Here is a 22,393-nt window from a genome sequence, read left to right on the forward strand (position 1 = left end):
TTACTGAGCTTGGGTTTCTCATTGTGGTGACTACTCCTGGTGAGGAGCATGACCTCCAGAGTGTGGGCTCCAGAGCACGGGAGAGCCTGTAGTTTAATAACCAAAACGCCACTCAGCTATTGAAAAGAATGCGTTTGAATCAGCTTTAATGAGATAGATGAAACTGGAGCCTACTATACAGAGTATAATAGTAAGTCAGAAGGAAAAACACCAATACAGTATATTAACACATATATATGGGATTTAGAAAGATGGTAACGATGACCCTACATGTGAGACAGCAGAAGACATACAGATGTAAAGAACAGACTTTTGGACTCTGTGGGAGAAGGCGAGGGTGGGATGATTTGCAAGACTCGCATTGAAACATGTATATTACCATATGTGAAACAGATCGCCAGTCCAGGTTCAATGCAGGAACCCCTGGTGGCTCAGACGGTAAAGACTCTGCCTGCAATGCAGGAGACCCGGGGTTCGATCCCTGTGTTGGGAAAATCCCCTGGAGAAGGAAATGGCAACCCACTCTAGGATTCTTGCCTGGAGAATCCCATGGACAGAGGAGACTAGCAGGCTACAGTCCATGAGGCTGCAAAGAGTCCGACATGACTGAGCGACTTCAGTTTCACTTTTCACTTTCCAAGTTCTATGCATGAAACAGGGCACTCAAAGCCGGTGCACTGGGATGACCCTGAAGGATGGGATAGGGAGGGAGGTGGGAGGGGGTTCAGGATGGGGGACACGTGTACACCCACAGCTGATTCATGTCAATATATAGCAAAAACCATTACAGTGTTGTAAAGTAATTAGCCTTCGATTAAAATAAATAAATTAATTAAAAAATAACCAAAATGCCTGGCATTGGGACTTCCCTGGTGGCCCAGCGGTTAAGAATCTGCCCACCACTGCAGGGCACACATGTTTGATCTCTGGTCTGGGAAGATCTCACGTGCTGCAGGGCAATAAAGCCCATGTACCCACCACTACTGAGCCTGCGCTCTAGAGCCCATGTTCTACAGTAAGAGAAGCCACTGCGATGAGGAGCCTGTGCAGCTGAGCAAAGAGTAGACCCCACTCGCTGCAACTAGAGAAAGCCCACACACTGCAACGAAGACTCAGCGCAACCTAAAGTCAACAAAAGAAAATTAAAAATGCCTTGTAAGACCTTTTTATTTTTCAAGAGAAGCAAGAAGAAGTCTAGTTCCAAAGGAAAAAAAAAAAAAAAAACTAAAAATTTTCCAAGTTCTAAATGCTGTTGAGTGATTACATATTTCCCAAAATGTTACATACCCAAACCAAGGACATCTGCAGGTCACTTTGTCTGTGGGCAGTGACTGGGGGACCATGGTCTGGATAGATGTCCTGAGATCCTCTCCAGCTCTATCTGTGGTTCAGTGAGCATTTGGTTGTGTGTCATAAAGACAACCAAACCAATCATCCCAGTCAATCCTAGAGGAAATCAGCCCTGAATAGCCACTGGAAGAACTGCTGCTGAAGCTGAAGCGCCAATACTTTGGCCACCTGATGTGAAGAACTGACTCAGTGGAAAAGACCTTGATGATGGAAAAGATTGAAGGCAAAAGGAGAAGGGAGTGGCAGAGGATGAGATGGTTATATCATATCACTGACTTGATGGGTGTGAATTTGAGCAAACTCTGGGAGATAGCGGAGGACAGAGGAGTCTGGCGTGTTGCAGTCCATGGGGTCACAAAGAGTCAGACAAGACTGCGCGACTCAACAACAACAGCAAGGGTGATCAAAGTTCTCTGGAGAGAGAACCTGAGGGACTGTGTTCCAGGAAGTCTTCCTGGGGGAGCGGAGACCTGGGCCGTGGCCGTGGATAGTCTTTCTTGTACAAAGACCCTCATACAATGTTCCTGGTAAATTATTTGCAGCTTTTCATCTGCTTGTTCTCTCGGGAGTGCAAATACTGGTCCTAGCATTGTTTATATCTGAGGGTGAGACTTACCGGGGCCGTGCAGTGAGCTTCTGATCCAGGCCCAGACAAGGTAGGGTCCATGACAAACCCTCCCAGAATCCCTCAGAGCCAAGTAACAACTTTCAGGTGGGAAAGTGGGGCATCTTGAAACCCTGTAGAAACGGAGTCTCTTCTCTGTTGAGCTTCTTTGTTGTTCATATCAAAAGGGGTGAATCTCAAACATACGAGTGTTTCCATTTCCAACTGTTTGTGTTTGTTTACTGGTAAGGGAGGCATAATATCATGTAATAAATCTTTCAGAAATTAAAATGCTAATGCTCATCTTAAAAGTTTAATAAGGAAGACCCTTTAAGTATACTTATGCAAATCTAATGCAGAGTGATGATTAGCATTCTAAAATTTTGAAAATTACAGCCTGGATCACAATGCTGTCCAGGCCATGCTTTTCTCTAAGGGGAAACAATGTGCATTCTATTATCTGCAGAAAAAAAAATTCTTGCAGAGAGACACTGTCTGGTTGAGGCTCTCCTCGAGGCTTGCAGGAGCCCTACTGCCCTGGATGGTCACTTCAGCCTTCTCCTTTGGAGCCAGCAGGAGGCTCCAGCTTTAGGAATCCCTGCATCCCCAAAAGCATTGGAACTTGTCAAGCTTCTGTGTGTATGTGTTTCAGTTTATGTCTTGTGTCCGCGTAATCGATTGGAGGGAGCTTTTGAATCTGGTTGGGATGAGTTGACGGTAGAGTCTGTAAAGCCTCTGCATTCATGGGACCTTGCTCAGGAAAATGCTTCTGAACATTTCTCTTTTGAATAAACTGCTAAGACTTGTGATTGTGGGTGAAATCTCTTCCCTGGATCCCAGCTGTGGACACTGCCTGAACGCACAAGTGAAAGGTGACTGACCATAAAGAGTGACCTTGGGATGGCTGGCCACCTCCAGGAGGATTTAGGGTGAAATTGACCTATCAGGGCTTCCCAGGTGGCAGTAGTTGTAAATAACTCTCCTGGCAATGCAAGAGACGTGAGATATGCAGGTTCGATCTCTGGGTTGGGAAGATCTTCCTGGAGGAGAGCATAGCAACCCACTGTAGTATTCTTGCCTGGAGAGTCCCAGGAGCCTGACGGGGGGTCTATAAGATTGCAAAGAGTTGGACACAGCTGAAGCGACCTCACATGCACACATATTTGTTGTGCATATTCTTTCTATTATTATTATGATGCCTCTGATCATCAGACACTAGATCCTAGAGACTGGGGACCCCTGCCTTAGGAGATAAATCCTTGACCTTGAGAAACTCTGATCCAGGCTTTCCATCCTGCCCCTAGCTCATATGCTGGATGTGACTGGGAGATGTGTTGGGAGTATCCACAGGCATTCACCGTAGAGAAGTCAGAGGAAGATGGTGGATAGCTTGGGCTCCTCCTTACTGGCCCTTGGAAGGTCACAGATTGGTTCCTGACCCTTGAAAGGCCTAGAAGTTCCAGGCAGGATCAGATCATAGAGCATAGGAGACAAAGTGACAGGCCTCAGAAGCTCAACGTTCTCTAAATTAACCCTGTCTGCACTAGCCACGTGCATATGTACAAGATGAGCCGTAGCCTCGACTCAATTCAATTCCTGTCCTTACAGCAAGGCTTCGTTTGGAGCTCATCTCTTCTCCAGGTAGAAAATGCTTCTGTCCCTATGTGTTTCCACAGCCCACCCGCCCTTGTCTCCTGGCCTGGGAAATCCCATGGACAGAGGAGCCTGGTGGGCTACAGTCCATGGGGTTGCAAAGAGTCAGACACGACTTAGAGATGAAATAACAAAAGTACATAATAGGAGTTTCCAAAATAATTTCTGAAATCAATCGTTGAGTTGAATTTGACTTAAAACACAGCCACTATCTTCTTGACAGATGATCTGGTTTAGGAATAGTTTTCATAGTTACTGGTGTTTGTTTAGGGAAGTGTCCACAGATGCAGAAAATGTTGGAGGGAATTTGATATTTGAAGGGTTCAAGACACTTGAGCCTTTAAACTCTTCTGAAGAACTATGTGACATTGCAAAGAACTAGACTTCGGAGAATTGAAATCTGTCTGCTGTGTGACCAGTGTTTCCGGCTACAAGGAGGGCACATCAACCCACTCCTATATCTTGCCTGGAGAATCCCATGGACAGAGGAGTCTGGCGGGCTGAGGTAACGGGTTGCAAACAGTCAGACACAACTGAAGCGACTGAGCACGCTCTTCCGCCATGATGCTGTCCCAAGGGCTACTTTCCTGGGTCAGTGTCTTAGATGACTTTTGTAAGATGAAAGCAAAGGCTATCATAATGGAGACTGGAGAGACTGATGCCCTCAGTAAATGGTAGTTAAGTTCTTATCAAATCTGAAAAACTGGATTCTCCCAAGTGAACTCAAATGGCAGTACACAACATGGCTTTGAGTTTCCTCCTTCTTCTCCATCCTTCCCCAGTTCTGTGACCTTCCACACTGCGCCATAATAATCCATTTCTTTGTAACCAACACATTCCTGTATTCAAAGATATATTCCCTTGACTGTGGGGAGTAACCTTTCAAATTCTGTGAATGGATCTCAGAGATCATTTTGGTTATTATCGTTAGGAGGATGTTGGTCTTGAAGGACATGGAAAGGGTACAGTGCTTTGAAAAGGAGGTTCAGATCATAGTATTGGGAATTCAAGTCTTAGTGCCAAGGAAATTGGCTTTTCTAAGAAACGGTTTTTTAATCTTTGGACCCTAATGTTTGAGTTGGGGGTAGCGGATTTGTCTGTCCCGCCCCTTGTGGAAGGAAATCTACCAGCTTAATGCTGTTGACCCCTCTCAACCCTCCTGCCTGGGCAGTGGACAGTCTTACTGGTTGGATGGTTTTGAGAAGTGAAACCAGGGACAAGGAAACCCTCTCCTTGCTCTCATGAAGGGAACACATATTTTGCTGACTCAGCACACTGTGGCATGGCAAAGCAGGTCTTGCCAGGAGGCCTGCAGGACCACAGGGCTACCCGTGATTAGCCAGCTATGTCTCTCTAATTATTCTTGGAAGCCTGTGTGCATGCAGATATAAGCCACATTCTCCACATCGGTATAGTCCGTAATGATGTAATAGTCTGATATGCATATACTATAATCTACATCCAACTCTGAATTGATTCCAAACCTGGTCAGAAATGAGACTCTTTTACGGATTAAGACCCTCCTGCTCCAGCATATAAGAGTCATCATTCATAATTCTCTCTTTGTCTTAACCATCAGGATATTTAGACCCTTAAGTGCTAAAGTGGTCAACTTATACAGAGTGAAGTAAGCCAGAAAGAAAAACACCAATACAGTATACTAATGCATATATATGGGATTTAGAAAGATGGTAACAATAACCCTGTATGAGAGACAGCAAAAGAGACAGATGCATAGAACAGTCTTTTGGACTCTGTGGGAGAGGGAGAGGGTGGGATGATTTGCGAGAATGGCATTGGAACGTATAATATCATATATGAAACGAATCGCCAGTCCAGGCTCGATGCATGATACTGGATGCTTGGGGCTGTTGTACTGAGATGACCCAGAGGGATGGTACAGGGAGGGAAGAGGGAGGGGGGTTCCGGATGGGGAACACGTGTATACCTGTGGCGGATTCATGTTGATGTATGGCAAAACCAATACAATGCTGTAAAGTGATTAGCCTCCAGTTAAAATAAATATATATACAAAATAAAAATAAAAATTCTTGTTTATATAAAAAAAATAAAGTGGTCAACTTAAGTGTAACAATACACATTAAAATGCAAAAAAAAAATACAGAGGGATTTGGGTATGTTTTCTTTTCTTGTATAAAGAACTGGTGAAGTCACTGGACGAGTTGTGGATCAAAGAATCATCTGCATTTGTTCTGGTCCCACTTTCTCTTTACTCAGATTCTCTTAGTTCTCACCAGTTTGCCCTCTGCACCTTTTGACGTAGGTCAGTTGCCAGGGTGCGTACTTTCCCTTGAGTACTTACATAACGTAAGACTGCAGACCAAACTCTTAGTTTCTGCATACTGTGATTAAAAAATAAGATTTTAAATACATGCACTTAATGGAAAACATTTCTGAAAAAGCTTCATCCCAGGAAGGGCTGCCCATGCTTCCACATGGCCCTGCCCATCTCAGTCTCTGAGAGCATCTATAGTCGCCTTTCTTCCTTCTGAGTCTGATGGCCGTGGGTTTATAGTCCCCTCTTCTCAGCAGCAAGAGAATCCTTTTGATTGGGGTGTGATCTGAAAATGGATTCCTTCTTTGAGCAGAAACTCAGAGGCTATCACATCAGCTGTAAAAATGATTGAATATGTTTCTCTCTTTCTCAAACACTGTAGATGGTGTTTTATTGCTTAGCCAATCCGTGCCCGTCATGATCGGGTTTACATTTTCCCTTCCTTGAGCCTCAGACTCTCCATCCTTGAGGAACCAAATATAGGTCCTCTGGCTTCTGATCCTCTCATTTCTAAGGGAATCAGGTATCCATGGAGACAACGGAAGATTAATACTCAAAATAGACAATCATTCATTTCTCTCTGAACAATACAACAGGAAAAAATGTTGTGTTAGGTACCATCTGAATTCTTATAACAAATTATGAGGGCCAGTTGCAGAATAGAATTGGAAGGGAAGAAGCCACCCCCGTAAACATTTTCTTGAGCATTTAAATGTAAAACTCATGGAATGACTGAGGTAATGCATTTATCATACAAGGGAGCATCAACTCTTCCTGAGCACTGGTGAATTTCTCCTAGAACTGGGTCCTGCTGGACTTCAGTGGAACGGAGGTGCCTTTCATATTTTTATGATAGTGACTCAGGCCGAGCCTGTCCTACTGCGTGTGACCTCACTCCCTAGCTGAGGAAGCTGAAGGTAGGGCCTAGCCCACTCTTTCATTTCGTGTTTTTCATGCCCCCCATGGCCATCTAAGATTATTTAGTCATTTTCTTTCTCTCTCAACTTGATTCCCTGGGAGCAATACTCTGAATGGTCTATCTGGAAGTCACATCCTTGGCTAGAGAAGAGCAGAACAGCTTGATTTGCAGTCCTACCAATATTTCACCTAGTTAAGAAGAAGTAAAGGTCCATACAGAGTGAAGTGAATCAAAAGAGAAGAACAAATGTCATACATTAATGCATGTATGTGGAGTCTAGAAAAATTGTGTAGATGATATTATCTGCAAAGCAGAAATAGAGACACAGAAGTAGAGGAAAAAATGTATGGATACCAAGGGGGAGAAAGAGAAGGTGGGATAAATTAGGAGATTGGGATGACATATATACACACTACTATCTATAAAATGGACAAATAATGAGAACCTACTGTGTAGCACAGGAAACTCAATTAAATTCTCCGTGGTGACCTATGTGGGAAAGAAATCTCCAAAAGAAGGGATACATGTATAGAAATAGCTGATCCACTTTGCTGCTCAGCAGAAACTAACACGACATTGTAAAGCAACTATTGTTCACTTGCTCAGTCGTGTCTGACTCTTTGTGACCCCATGGACTGCAGCGCACCAGGCTTCCCAGTCCTTCACCATCTCTGAGACTTTGCTCAAACTCATGTCTATTGAGTCGGTGATGCCATCCAACCATCTCATCCTCTGTCGTCCCCTTCTCCTCCTGCCTTCAGTCTTTTCCAGCATCAGGGTCTTTTCTAATGAGTCAGTTCTTCACATCAGATGGCCAAAGTATTGGAGTTTCAGCTTCAGCATCAGTCCTTCCAATGAATATTCAGGACTGATTTCCTTTAAGATGAACTGGTTGGATCTCCTTGCAGTCCAAGGGCCTCTCAAGAGTCTTCTCCAACACCACAGTTCAAAAGCATCAATTCTTCGGCACTCAGCCTTTTTTATTGTCCAGCTCTCCATCCGTACATGATTATTGGACCTTTGTAGGCAAAGTAATGTCTCTGGTTTTTAATACGCTGTCTAGGTTTGTCAATAGCTTTTCCTCCAAGGAGCAAGCATCTTTTAACTTCATGGCTGCAGTCACCATCCTCAGTAGTTTTGGAGCCCAGGAATTCCACAACTGGTTTTAGAAGCAATGGTTTAATTTCTTTAGTTCAAAATAGTGTGTGCATATTAACTACATTTTCTCTTTGACCCAATATTTATTTAGGAAAACTTTAAAAATTTTTAAGTGGTTAAGAATATTTGTCTAGGTTTCTGTTAAACATTTTTTATTATTATATTGCAATTAAAGCAAGCAACTCATACAAATTACTGCATTATAATTTTTTTTTGGATCTGTTATTTAAAACAATTTTGTGTATGTTGTTGTTGTTTAGTCCCTAAGTCCTGTCCAGTTCATTTCAACCCCATGGAATGCAGCACTCCAGGATTCCCTGTCCTTTACTATCTCCTGAAGCCCAAGAAAATGAATCTGTCTAAAGATAAAAATGTATGTATTATTCCAATCTAATTACATTAATTTTCTGTTTCCAGTTTTTCTTGTTTAATCTCTGAAAAACTAAAGTGATATGTTGCCATTGTGCTTTAATCAAATTCTTGAGTTCTAATAGTCTTTTGCTTTATATTTTGATGCTTTATTGCTTGGAACATAATGGCACTTTTAGTTAATATAAAATTTAATATTTTTATCATAAATTTTAACTTGCCTAAAATTAACATGTATCTTGATTTCTTTTTGTTTATGTATAGTTGATAATTTCCCATCTGCTTAATTTAATCATTCTATGTCATTTTCTTCTTATATGTGTTTTCTTAATGGCTGAATACTGATTTTTTTTTGCGTCTGTCTCTGTTTTGTGTTTTGCCTTTTAACGGGGAGTTTAAGCCAGTTAGGCTTATTATCATAGCCCTTAGTTTGACCTTATTCCTATTGCATTTTCTAAGTTTTATATGTTCTTATATGTAAAATATTAATACAAATAATTTATAATGTTAATTGCGGTAGATGTTTTATGTATGATATTTTATTTAATTTGTGACACAACTTTTTGAGTAGAAACTACTGACATGTCTGTTTTATAGATAAGACTACAGAAATCAGAGGAGTTTAGGCATTTGTAAGGTCATCCAGCCAGAGGATGCCACAGTCAGGGTTTGCACCCAGGTCTGACCCTCCAGAGTTCAGACGTTTCACCACGATTATATACATGTCCTTCTAAATACATGCATTTAAAAAAAAGATATCTAGTCTTGGTATTTAGAGAAGAGAGATTGTTTTTCAGCTCCCAATATTAGTATGATTTCTTGTTTTCTTCTAGTGGTTTGTAGTTTTAGCTTGAGTCTCTAATCCATCTGAAAATTTTATTTGCAGGCTAAGGTAAGGATGTAAAATAATGATTTAACAATGTATAGCCAACAGTTTAAATATTAGTTTATTTCATGATCTGCTCATAGATACAAAATGCCATAAATGGAGATTCAGGCGTCGGTGTGTGTCTGAACCCTTGCCTGGTGTGCCTGCTACGGGGCCGATGCTTCACCATCTTACACTCTGCTCTGACGTCTCCGGGAGTCAGGTTCCCCCCATTGTTCATGTTCAAAAATGTTTCAGGCTGTACCTTCCAGTATTTGTTTTTGATGGAAGTGAAATCAGTTGTGCTCTGTTTTAAGGGCAACTGCTAGGGGCAATGTTTAACTGGTCTCGTTTTAAATCAGAAATTATCCACAAACTTCTTTCCTAGGAATATAAAACAATAATGAACCTATCGACAGAACAGAAACAGCCTCACAGACACACGGAACGGACTGGCGGCCAAGGGGGCGGAGAAGTGAGAAGGATGGACTGAAAGTTTCGGCCTAGTAGATGCAGACTCATATTCAGAATGGATAAGCAACAAGGTCCTTGTGTAAAGCACAGGGAACTCTATTCAAGATCCTGGGATAAACCACAGTGGAAAATAATATACACATGTTGTCTAATCACTTTGCTGTGCAGCAGAAATTATCACAACATTGTAAATTGACGACACTTCAATAAAAAAATGAAAAGCAAAGCAACAAACCAAAGTGTGAGACACAGCTATCTCTTGGTGGTGGTAATATAGTTGGTTTCAACTTTATTTTATTATTATTGTTACAATAATAATTATTATTACTGCTTATCAGTACTTTTTAAAATTTTCTACATGGACCAAGCTAATAAAATAATAGAAATATATTTAAAATATTAATATTGAATATTAATATTTAAAACATTCCTTGAAACAAAATAAACAAATAAGCAATCTTGCTGGAGAGAAAAAATAATTCATCTGGATCTTTAAAAGTGATGTCAACTTTGTGCACCTATTTGAAAGAAAGGAGAGAATAAAGGATGCCTGGGCTTTGCCACCGTTGAGATTAAATTTGCTAACAGAGACAATCTTCTGTCTTTTAAAAGGTACTGTGTCTTTCCATTCAAAATTGCAGACTGAAGGACTTCCCCGATGGCTCAGTGGTAAAGAGTCCTGTTGCCAGTGCAGGAGTTAGGGGTTCGATCCCTGGTCCAGGAAGATCTGACGTGCCATGGAGCAACTGAGCCCCTGGGCCCATGTGCCGCAACTACGGAGCCCACGTGACACAACTACGGAGCCTGTGCTCTCGAGCCCGGGAACCACAAGCGCTGCAGCCCAAGCTCCGCAGAGCATGTGCTCACCAACAAGGGAAGCCGCCGGAATGAGGGTCGCAGGCGCCACAACTAGAGAGCAGCCTTCGCTCACCCACCGCAACTAGGGGAAAGCCCACGAGCAGCAATGAAGACCCTGCGCCGCCAAAAATAAAAAAACAAAATTGTATAGAAACATACTGCCTGGGGACTCTGTACCCTCATTACCTGAGTTCAGCAGTGACAGGTAAGCCGCCCTGACCCTCCTGGGTGGCGACAGAAGGGCAGACTCCGTGGCTGACTTACACAAGCGTCCACCCGGGAGATTTCTCCCCTCACTCCAGACAACAGCTTCCACTTTTGAGTTTTTGCCAAGAATCTCCCAGGGTGCCCCTAGCAAAGGCAAACTCCCCAGATCCAGCTGCAGAGGTAACTGAAAGAATGTGCAAAGTAGCTACAGATGTTTCTAGCTGTTCTCTTGCCTTGAGCAAAACCACGGGTGAGTCCTTAAGACAGGCTAGGTTGGCCTCGTTTAGGCAGAAAGGGAGGTTTTCAGTGGGCCAGATGGGATAATTCTTTGCCTGCCTGTTGTATGTTCCTGATGTCATTTGTCTGAATGCTTTCTAATTGGCCAGATTCAACCTAGAGTCTGCCATAGAGCGGAGTATTGAATATTAATGCATACATATGGAATCTAGAAAAATGGTGGTGATGAACCTATTTTCAGGTGATGAACCTATTTTCAGGGCAGGAATAGAGACACAGACCTAGAGAATGGGCTGTGGAAGGAAAGGGTGGGGCGGATTGAGAGGGGAGCAATGACATAGATACAGTATCCTGTTGAATTAGATGCCAGTGGGAGGCTGCTCTATACGGAAGGGAGCTCAGCTCAGTGCTCTGTGATAACCCAGAGGGGTAGGAGGGAGGCTCAAAAGGCTCAAGACGGCATACGTAAACATGCAGCGGATTCACTCTGCTCTACAGCAGAGACCAGCACAACGCTGCTAAGCAGTTATACTCCAGTAAAAATAATAGTGCATGGTGGATTTTTTTCTGAACCAGGGGGGTTCTTCTGTAACTGAAGGAGGAGGGGATGGTGTGAGAGGCAGCTGTGTTCCTGGCTTGCCCGGCCAGGACTTTGGTTCCTGGGGAATTTTTCTGCATCTCAGAGTCTCTGATGTTTGATTGTTCCTCTTAGTCAGCTTATATATTGCACTTATCTTGGTCTTATTTAGAATAGAAGTTCCAGGAGTTCCCTGGTGGCCCAGTGGTTGAGATTCTGGGCTTTCCCTGCCATGGTCCTGGTTCAATTCCTGGTCAGAAAACTGAGATCCTGCAAGCAGGCCTGGCCAAAAAAAAGAGAGGAAGTTCAAAGCCAAGGACATAGAAGAGAAAGCACAGGCTGGAAGCCAGTCACCTTGAGGGCTGGATCTTGGCTTTGTTGCTGTTTAGCTGGAATATCTTGGGCATCTTCCTTCATGTTTCTTCACTTCAGCTTTCTTACCTGTTAAATGATAACATTAAGGGCTCCCCACCCAGGGGTGGGTGTATTAGAATCAATACATGCCAAGTGTCCAGAGTGAAAAAGACGCTCAATAAGCAGCAACGGTTGTGATTTTGCATATGTCTGTATAGTTACAAAGCAAAGGAGAAAGAAAGATATAAGCATCTGAATGCAGAGTTCCAAAGAATAGCAAGAAGAGATAAGAAAGCCTTCTTCAGCGATCAATGCAAAGAAATGGAGGAAAACAACAGAATGGGAAAGACTAGAGATCTCTTCAAGGAAATTAGAGATACCAAGGGAACATTTCATGCAAAGATGGGTTCGATAAAGGACAGAAATGGTCTGGACCTAACAGAAGCAGAAGATACTAAGAAGAGGTGGCAAGAATACACGTAAGAACTATACAAAAAAGATCTTCATGACCCAGATAATCATGATGATGTGATCACTCATCTAGAGCCAGACATCTTGGAATGTGAAGTCAAGTGGGCCTTAGAAAGCATCACTACGAACAAAGCTAGTGGAAGTGATGGAATTCCAGTTGAGCTGTTCCAAATCCTGAAAGATGATGCTGTGAAAGTGCTACATTCAATATGCCAGCAAATTTGGAAAACTCAGCAGTGGCCACAGGACTGGAAAAGGTCAATTTTCATTCCAATTCCAAAGAAAGGCAATGCCAAAGAATGCTCAAACTACCGCACAATTGCACTCATCTCACATGCTAGTAAAGTAATGCTCAAAATTCTCCAAGCCAGGCTTCAGCAATACGTGAACCGTGAGCTCCCTGATGTTCAAGCTGGTTTTAGAAAAGGCAGAGGAACCAGAGATCAAATTGCCAACATCTGCTGGATCATGGAAAAAGCAAGAGAGTTCCAGAAAAACATCTATTTCTGCTTTACTGACTATGTCAAAGCCTTTGACTGTGTGGATCCCAAGAAACTGTGGAAAATTCTGAAAGAGATGGGAATACCAGACCACCTAACCTGCCTCCTGAGAAATCTGTATGCAGGTCAGGAAGCAACAGTTAAAACTGGACATGGAACAACAGACTGGTTCCAAATAGGAAAAGGAGTACGTCAAGGCTGTATATTGTCACTGTGCTTATTTAACTTCTATGCAGAGTACATCATGAGAAACGCTGGACTGGAAGAAACACAAGCTGGAACCAAGATTGCCGGGAGAAATATCAAGAACCTCAGATATGCAGATGACACCACCCTTATGGCAGAAAGTGAAGAGGAACTCAAAAGCCTCTTGATGAAAGTGAAAGAGGAGAGCAAAAAAGTTGGCTTAAAGCTCTACATTCAGAAAACGAAGATCATGGCATCTGGTCCCATCACTTCATGGGAAATAGATGGGGAAACAGTGGAAACAGTGTCAGACTTTGTTTTTTTGGGCTCCAAAATCACAGCAGATGGTGATTGCAGCCATGAAATTAAAAGACACTTACTCTTTGCAAGAAAAGTTATGACCAACTTAGATAGTATATTCAAAAGCAGAGACATTACTTTGCTGACTAAGGTCCGTCTAGTCAAGGCTATGATTTTTCCTGTGGTCATGTATGGATGTGAGAGTTGGACTGTGAAGAAGGCTGAGCGCCGAAGAATTGATGCTTTTGAACTGTGGGGTTGGAGAAGACTCTTGAGAGTCCATTGGACTGCAAGGAGATCCAACCAGTCCATTCTGAAGGAGATCAGCCCTGGGATTTCTTTGGAAGGAATGATGCTAAAGCTGAAACTCCAGTACTTTGGCCACCTCATGCGAAGAGTTGACTCATTGGAAAAGACTCTGATGGTGGGAGGGATTGGGGGCAGGAGGAGAAGGGGATGACAGAGGATGAGATGGCTGGATGGCATCACGGACTCGATGGACGTGAGTCTGAGTGAACTCCAGGAGTTGGTGATGGACAGGGAGGCCTGGCATGCTGTGATTCACGGGGTCGCAAAGAGTCGGACACGACTGAGTTACTGAACTGAACTGAACTGTGTAGTTACAGGTGTGGGCAGGTTTGCCTGGGATGGAGGAGTTTCCCAGGAAGAGAGATGTTCAGTGTTACAACCGGGGCGGATCCAGGAAAGTGGAGTTAGTCACTCTCTTCTGGGAGACAGTTGCCGGGGCCCAGCCCCGGTGGATCCAGGGAATTCGAAGGTGGGGACGGCGTCGGCGTCCTTGGAAAAATACATATTTAATTACAGATATATAGAGAGATTAGAAATGGATAGTGTAGTAGGAGAATTAGTGGAGAAAAGGAGGCTGAATCTAGATGTGAATTCAGCCAGAGAAATGGGAGCAAGAAAGAAGCGACATGGGGGAATCAGTCTTTCCGGAAACTGATCTGATTTCTTTATTTTTGGATTTGCTTATATACCTTTTGTTACATATAGGGATGAATACAGAGTCATGTGGGGGTCAGCAGTCCTGACCTTTATCAAAATCAGGTGCTTCACATAAAAAGGTCTTAGGGATTTTATGATCCTTTCTTTCTGATAACCAAAAACTTATTTTTCCAAGGGTGTTTTTTCTTAAACCAGGCACCACCCTCCAAATAAAGTTACATTCCTATAGGGTGAGGGTGTAGTGAGTTACAATCAAGAAAGGAATTTATTTAACCCAAGGTTAACATGATTAATCTTAAAGGTTAATACTTATTTCTCCTGTATGTTAGTTATATTCATTATAAGGGCAGGGAATATGGAGATTTAGCAGCAAACATCAGCCCAACAAATGAAAATCCTTTCACCAATGTTCCCCTTAAGATCTATTTAGTCTTAAGATAGTGATAAAGTTACATTTTTACATAGCAAGGACACAGTAATTTATAACAAAGTACAGTGATCTATTACAAAAGAGAAAATTCATTAACTCAAAAAGTCCAGTATTGCTAACCTTAAAAACTACTATATTTCCTTTTCTATATTCCAAATACATTGATTAATATATTCCCAGGTGCCTAAGGATATGGAGGCCTGGTGGCAATCATTGACTCAACAATGAGAAAAGCACTATGCTAATTAAGACTTTCAAAATACTCCAAAACTCTCTGTGCTGTTTATGGTTGAGAGGTAGTAAACAATCATGTGTGTAGTGGCAGGAGTGTGGATAATCCTGTCACACAAGCTAGTCTGTCAGCAGAGGGGTTTGAACTGAGACATCCTTGTCCCACCCAGAGCAGGTGAAATTAGCAGCAATTATTGACACAACAAATGAAAAACCCTTCACCAATATAATTCCTAACCAACCCACTATACTAATAATTTCTAACTCCCCCAAAGAATTTGCCTTTAGTAAGTCTAAAACATCTCATGCCTCTCAGGTTGGGAGGCTGTAAACAATCACATGTGGCCGGACGAACCTATACAGGCAGACTAGATAACCTTCAGAGGAGTCCGTAAGCTGAAACAATCTTGTCACGCCCAGGAATTTTTATTGCCTTGGAGCTGCATGTTTACTCCTTCTCCGAGAGAAACAGTTATGGGGGAGAACATAAAACAGACTCTGGTTTTGTGGTAGATGCTCGGGAACAGGGGGTTTCCTGAGGCTTGATCACACCTTTGCGTATGCCAAGCCTCCTTCCTCATGACCTTTGCCAGAGGCGGAGTTCCTCACGCTGGCCCCCGGCAGACAGTCATGATGAATTTTGTGTCAAGCATGCTAATCCGGTTCATGTCAATCTTTCCCTGAGTGAGGGCGCCTCAGAAGCTTTCCCAACACAAGGTCCAAGTTGCCATGATCAACAAATAGGGTTCGATCCCTTAGACAGTGCCTCAGTTTTCCAAAACTCCCTCTCTCTACCTTGGACTCCAAGGAGATCAAACCCGTCAATTCTAAAGGAAATCAGTCCTAAATGTTAATTGGAAGGACTGATGCTGAAGCTGAAGCTCCAATATTCTGGCCACCTGATGCAAAGAGGCGACTCGTTGGAAAAGACCCTGATGCTGGGAAAGATTTAAGGCAGGAGAGAAGGGGGCAGCAGAGGATAAGATGGTTGGATTGCATCACAGACTCAGTGGACATGAATTTGAGCAAACTCCGGGAGATAGTGGAGGACAGCAGAGCCTGTTGTGCTGCAGTCCAATGGGTCACAAAGAGGTGGTTAGACGTGACTTAGCGACTGAAAAACAATACTAACCAAATATAAGTTTTTAAAGTTTCATTTTTGTGACAATTGACTTCAGTTAGGTCTCAGGAGTTCTGTTAATTTCACATTCATTTGTGAATTTTTACAGTTTACACTTAAAGCGTTAACACCTTCATCAGAACATAACAGAAGAATTTGCAACCCCCCGAAAGTGGACTTAACTCTCCCAGCAAGAATGAAAAAGGAGAGAATGACTTATCTTTGGAAAAGGGCTCAAGATACAGCCTGTCAGCTCTGAAAGAGATTCCTCCCAAGAGATTCCTCCCAATAACTTCCTCCCAAACAGGTTTCCCTAACTCAGGAAGAAACACAGTCAGCCCAGAATAGCCAGGATTTCCTTTTCTGCAAATTCAATGAACTGCAGATCAAAAATATTTGGGAAAAAAGTTCCAGAAAGTTCCATAAAGCAAAATTTGAATTTGCCCACTGGCAACAATTTAATGTAGCATTTATGTTGTATTAGGTATTGTAAGTAATCTAGAAATGCTTTAAAGTATGCAGGAGGATGTGCGAAGATTGTATGAAAATTCCACGCTGTTTAATGTAAGGGGCTTGAGCATCCAGGATTTTGGTAAGCGAAGGTTGAGGGGGTGGGGGTGGGAGGTTAAAGGAAAGTAGGGGGGCAGTTCTGGAACCAGTCACCTACAGATGATGAGGGGTGACTGTATTTTATGGAGATTCATTGAAGGCCATTGGAAAACAAGAAAATATTTCTTTCTCCAAGGATGGTAAAGTTCTGGAATGAATAGGAACTGAAAATAAAACAGGAACGGGCAAGGCCATAGCCATTGCTTCATTAGTTTCCTTAATTTATAGTTTTAATTATCTTTCCCTGATTCTCCTAGCTCAATGGCTTCCAGTGGAAAAACACACCTTTGTATACACACCAACAGTGCTGATACGGTAGGTTTTGTTTCAACGCAAAGTCCCCAGCATTCCCGATGATCAGAGGCACTGAGCTGACAGCAGTGATGGATCAAAGGAGGCGAAGCCAGAGAGCAGCTTCAGAGCAGCCACCAGACACTCAGATGCACACATATGCATCAAGGCATCACCCCTCTGGGTGGAGTCTTTGCCACCAACACACAGTCACGGCACTTGTGTCTGCCCAGGGATTTCCTGTGGCTCACCAAAGAACAGACCTTGGGGGCAGGCGCTGATGCAAATCTGACCTTGCTGGATTTGACCTTGGGCAAGTGATTCAACCTCTCTGATCTTCTTGGACAAAACACCTGCATCCCTGCTTATGAGATGCAGGGCACAACATAGGAAGGGAGAATGAACGTGAGTGCCATTCTCATAGCTTCTTGGAGTTTTATTCCTGATGCTTTGTGGACACTTGTGTATACTCAGACAAATGCCTTTTATGCGCTTGTCTTCTATCCCAACTGTGAGCGCCTTGAAGGCAGGACCAGGTGAAGGAATCCCGTATAATGCCCAGCATCATGCTGGGCAAATAGCGAGTAAGTGAACTTCAACTTAATACACGCTCATCAACCTTCAACCCGCTTATTCTTCATGATTATGGAATTCTAATGGGGTGTAAAAAGGGAGTTGACCAGTCATAAATAATTGGCTTAATGCATTATGGTAATATTCCATTAGTGGATCATTATATTGAAATTAAAATCATGTTTTTAAAGAATAGTTAATGAGGTAGCTCATGATATAATATATGAAAAGGGCGGGATAGGTAATTATCTATTCTGTATATTACCAACATTGTAGTGTAGATGAACCTAGAAAAAAAAAAACAGAATCAGAATATTAGCATCAGTTATATCAGGATAGGGGGATTACTCTATTTTCTTCTTGTCCCCATTTTCTCAAATGGTCTACATGAGCATGTGTTGTTTAACCATTAGAGAAAAAGCCTAGTAATTTTTTATGGCAGATGGAGGGGATATCCCACTACACAATGAATTTCTCAAGGAGGCTGCCAATCCTGCTTAAGAGAAATTGACCTTGTTGGCCTGGCTCTCATGGTGCCCATCCCCAAGTTGTATCAGTGTGAGCTGTGTTTTCCTGTTGTACTAAATGTTCACCTCAAAGTAAAAGGGAGATGGAGAAAGAGAGAGGATTTCCCTAAGGGACTGGGCCACTTATTTATAAATCCCTTGTTAGATGTCCCTGTGATTTCATTGCCCTCAGAGGATCTGCTTTGCTTTATTATCAGGTGAGTGACAATTTGTGGCTTCTGGTCAAACTCTCTGACACCCCCTGAAACATAAAGTCAGTGGCAGAAGGTGGATGCCAGGACCCTTCTCCCAGGCTGGACTCTTCTCTCTCCAAACCCCCCATCTATGGCCTGTACACTTGACAATGAGTCTAACAGAGTGGGTCAGGGTCAAGGTGACATGATGGTGTCCTTCATGAGCTCTGTGACCTTGGACAAACTGTTTAAGTGCTCTATACTCCATCTGCAAAATAGGGGGGAAATAACCTCATCTCACCACCAAAGATATTGCAAAGACTCAGTGAGATCATGCTTATCTCATTTCTAACCTAATCCACCAAAGGTCAAACTACCACTGTGGTTCCTAAACCAGCCTGGTTTGGTGGAGCCCAGGCTTTTACCCCGAGGACCCAGGTTCAAAGCCCATCTTACCATTTATGAGCTGTGCAATCAACAGTGTTAACTAAACTGCTCACGCATCAATCTTCGCATCTGCAAAATGGGCCCCTAATGCCTCCAAATGAGGATTTAAGGAATAGAGAGAATGAGGAAAACAGGTAGAGCAGCTAATGACTAAAGCTGGGCAGGTCGAGTGACTCAGAAAAATGGTGTCAGGGTGACAGGCTGGAGCATCTAAGAAGGGCATCCATGACCAGACACCAGCGCAGTGTCACCATCCAGGAGTTCAGACGTGTGAGTCTATGGTTGTTAGATCCTGTTGGTTAAGAGAAGCAAGAAATTCTAGCGGATATACATGGAGTCTAGAAAAATGGTACTGATGAGCTGATGTGCGGGGCAGGAAAAGAGATGCAGACCTAGAGAATGGATTTCTGGACGTAAGCAGGGGAGAGGGTGGGATGAATTGAGGGGGTGGCATCGACATACACGCACTGTGTATGCGTGCATGCTCAGCCACTCGCTCATGCCAACTCTTCTGTGACCCCACAGACTGTAGCCTGCCAGTGTCCTCTGTTCATGGAATTTTCAAGGCAAGAATATTGGAGTGGGTTGCTATTTCCTACTCCACATGTATACACTACCATATATAAAATGGGGCTTCCCTGGTGGCTCAGACAGGAAAAGAATCTGCCTACAATGCAGGAGACCTGGGTTCAGTCCCTGGGTAGGGAAGATCCCCTGGAGAAGGGAATGGCTACCCACTCCCATATTCTTGCCCGGGAAATCCCATGGACGGAGGAGCCTGACAGGCTACAGTCCATGGGGTTGCAAAGAGTCAGACATGACTGAGGGACTGCTGCTGCTGCTGCTAAGTCGCTTCAGTCGTGTCCGACTCTGTGCGACCTCACAGACGGCAGCCCACCAGGCTCCGCCATCCCTGGGATTCTCCAGGCAAGAACACTGGAGTGGGTTGCCATTTCCTTCTCTAATGCATGAAAGTGAAAAGTGAAAGTGAAGTCGCTCAGTAAGTGTCCAACTCTTTGTGACCCCATGGACTGCAGCCTACCAGGCTCCTCCGTCCATGGGATTTTCCAGGCAAGAGTACTGGAGTGGGGTGCCATTGCCTTCTCTGGACTGAGGGACTAACACTATATATAAGATAGACAGCTAGTGGGAAACTGCTGTACAACACAAGGAGCTCGGCCTGGTGTTCTGGGATGACTGCGAGGGATGGGAAGAGGAGGGTAGGAGGTGGGAGGTCCAGAAGGCAGGGGAGACACCTACACATTTAGCTGAATCACACTGTTGTACAGCAGAAACAATATTATAAAACAATTATCCTCCAGTTTAAAAAAAATATTAACCCTTAAAAAACTGGAAATAGAACTGCCATGGAGTATTACTCAGCCGTTAAAAAGAATTCATTTGAATCAGTTCTGATGAGATGGATGAAACTGGAGCCGATTATACAGAGTGAAGTAAGCCAGAAAGAAAAACACCAATACAGTATACTAACACATATATATGGAATTTAGGAAGATGGCAATGACGACCCTGTATGCAAGACAGGGAAAGAGACACAGATGTGTATAACGGACTTTTGGACTCAGAGGGAGAGGGAGAGGGTGGGATGATTTGGGAGAATGACATTCTAACATGTATACTATCATGTGAATTGAATCGCCAGTCTATGTCTGACGCAGGATGCAGCATGCTTGGGGCTGGTGCATGGGGATGACCCAGAAAGATGTTATGGGGAGGGAGGTGGGAGGGGGGTTCATGTTTGGGAATGCATGTAAGAATTAAAGATTGTAAAATTTAAAAAATAAAAAACAAAACAAAACAAAACAAACAAACAAAAAAAGAACTGCCATACGACCCAGCAATCCCACTGCTGGGCATACACATCGAGGAAACCAGAATTGAAAGAGACACATGTACCCCAATGTTCATCGCAGCTCTGTTTATAATAGCCAGGACATGGAAGCAACCTAGATGTCCATCGGCAGATAAATGGATGAGAAAGCTGTGGTACATATACACAATGGAGTATTACTCAGCCATTAAAAAGAATACATTTGAATCAGTTCTAGTGAGGTGAATGAAACTGGAGCCTATTATACAGAGTGAAGTAAGCCAGAAAGAAAAACACCAGTACAGTATACTAATGCATATATATGGGATTTAGAAAGATGGTAACGATAACCCTGTATGCAAGACAGCAAAATAGACAGATGTATAGAACAGTCTTTTGGACTCTGTGGGCGAGGGCGAGGGTGGGATGATTTGGGAGAATGGCGTTGAAACATATATAATATCGTATGTGAAACAAATCGCCAGTCCAGTTTACATGCATGATCCAGGATGCTCAGGGCTGGTGCACTGGGATGACCCAGAGGGATGGTAGAGGAAGGGAGGTTCAGGATGGGGAACATGTGTATACCCGTGGCAGATTCATGTTGATATATGGAAAACCAATACAATATTGTAAAGTAATTAGCCTCCAATAATAATAAATAAATTTATATTAAAATATAAGAAAAAAAGGATTGAGTAGCTCTGGTTATGTAAAAAGGTGGGGGTGGCATTCTAAGAGGGAGAAACATATGCAAAGACGTGTCTGACTTGAGCACTTAGTGTATTCAGACAACGGAAGGGAGTGTAGGTAGATGGTGGTAGGGCACCAGTGGGAAGAGGCTAAGGACACAACATCAGGGAAGCAAGGACCAGCCTGTGAACTGTGTTGGATGCTGTAGAGGTTTGTTTCCGAACAAGGCCGCCTGCAGTCTCTCCCCTTGTTGGAGGCACGTGCTACTTACCCACCACAGAGGGAAGTCTGGGTCTCTGCACCTTGATTCTGGGCTGCCTTGATGGACAGCACAGAGAAGTGATGGTGTTTCAGTTCTAGGCACTGGCAGTTTGCTTCTTCTCCCCTGGGAACCCAACCATCATTCTGTGAAAGCCTCGTGGAGAGGCTGTATTCAACAGCCCTAAATTCCATCCTAATCGCCAGCTATGTGATTGCGTCATCTTGAATGTCCAGCCCAGCCCAACCTCTGATGACACCATCCCCAACCAACATCTGTGCCCCTAAGTGCAGACCGCCTGACCACTGAGCTCTCAGAATGTTAACTGATAATAATAAATTGCCTCTTCAGCCTCTGACTTTGGGGTCGATCAGCTGTGCAGCAATAGATAAGTGGAGCAGACGTCAAACAAATTGTCCCAGAAATCATCAGTGATGACTGCAGGTTGGTGACTTTAAAAAACGGATAAAAGAAAACCTGAAATGATGAGGTGGGCGGAGGATAAGCTGGCAGTCCTCTTGCTCTAGTGGGGAAGTTTCAATTACAGTAGCTGTTTCCCTCAATTTCCTTTGGTTCTGTTGCTACTGTACCACACATTTCCCTCCCCATGCTAATGTTCTAAGGAGACAGCGTGATGCTCTAGAGAGACGCCAGGCTTTGTAGTCAAGGGAGCTGCAGAAACAAATTCCACCGACGTCACCCGTGAGCTGAGAGATGGAGCAAGTAGCTTACTGAAGCAGACGGTTGGTCCCCTGCCCAGACGCCCTTTCTGGGACTAACCTACCCATGCCGAGATGCTAAGACTGTTGCCTTCCAGTTGATCTCTCCTCTGAAGGACAGCCCTTGGCTGATGGGGGCCCAT

The sequence above is a fragment of the Ovis aries genome, chromosome 6 (genome assembly GCF_016772045.2).
Source record: "Ovis aries strain OAR_USU_Benz2616 breed Rambouillet chromosome 6, ARS-UI_Ramb_v3.0, whole genome shotgun sequence".
Classification (NCBI taxonomy): domain Eukaryota; kingdom Metazoa; phylum Chordata; class Mammalia; order Artiodactyla; family Bovidae; genus Ovis; species Ovis aries.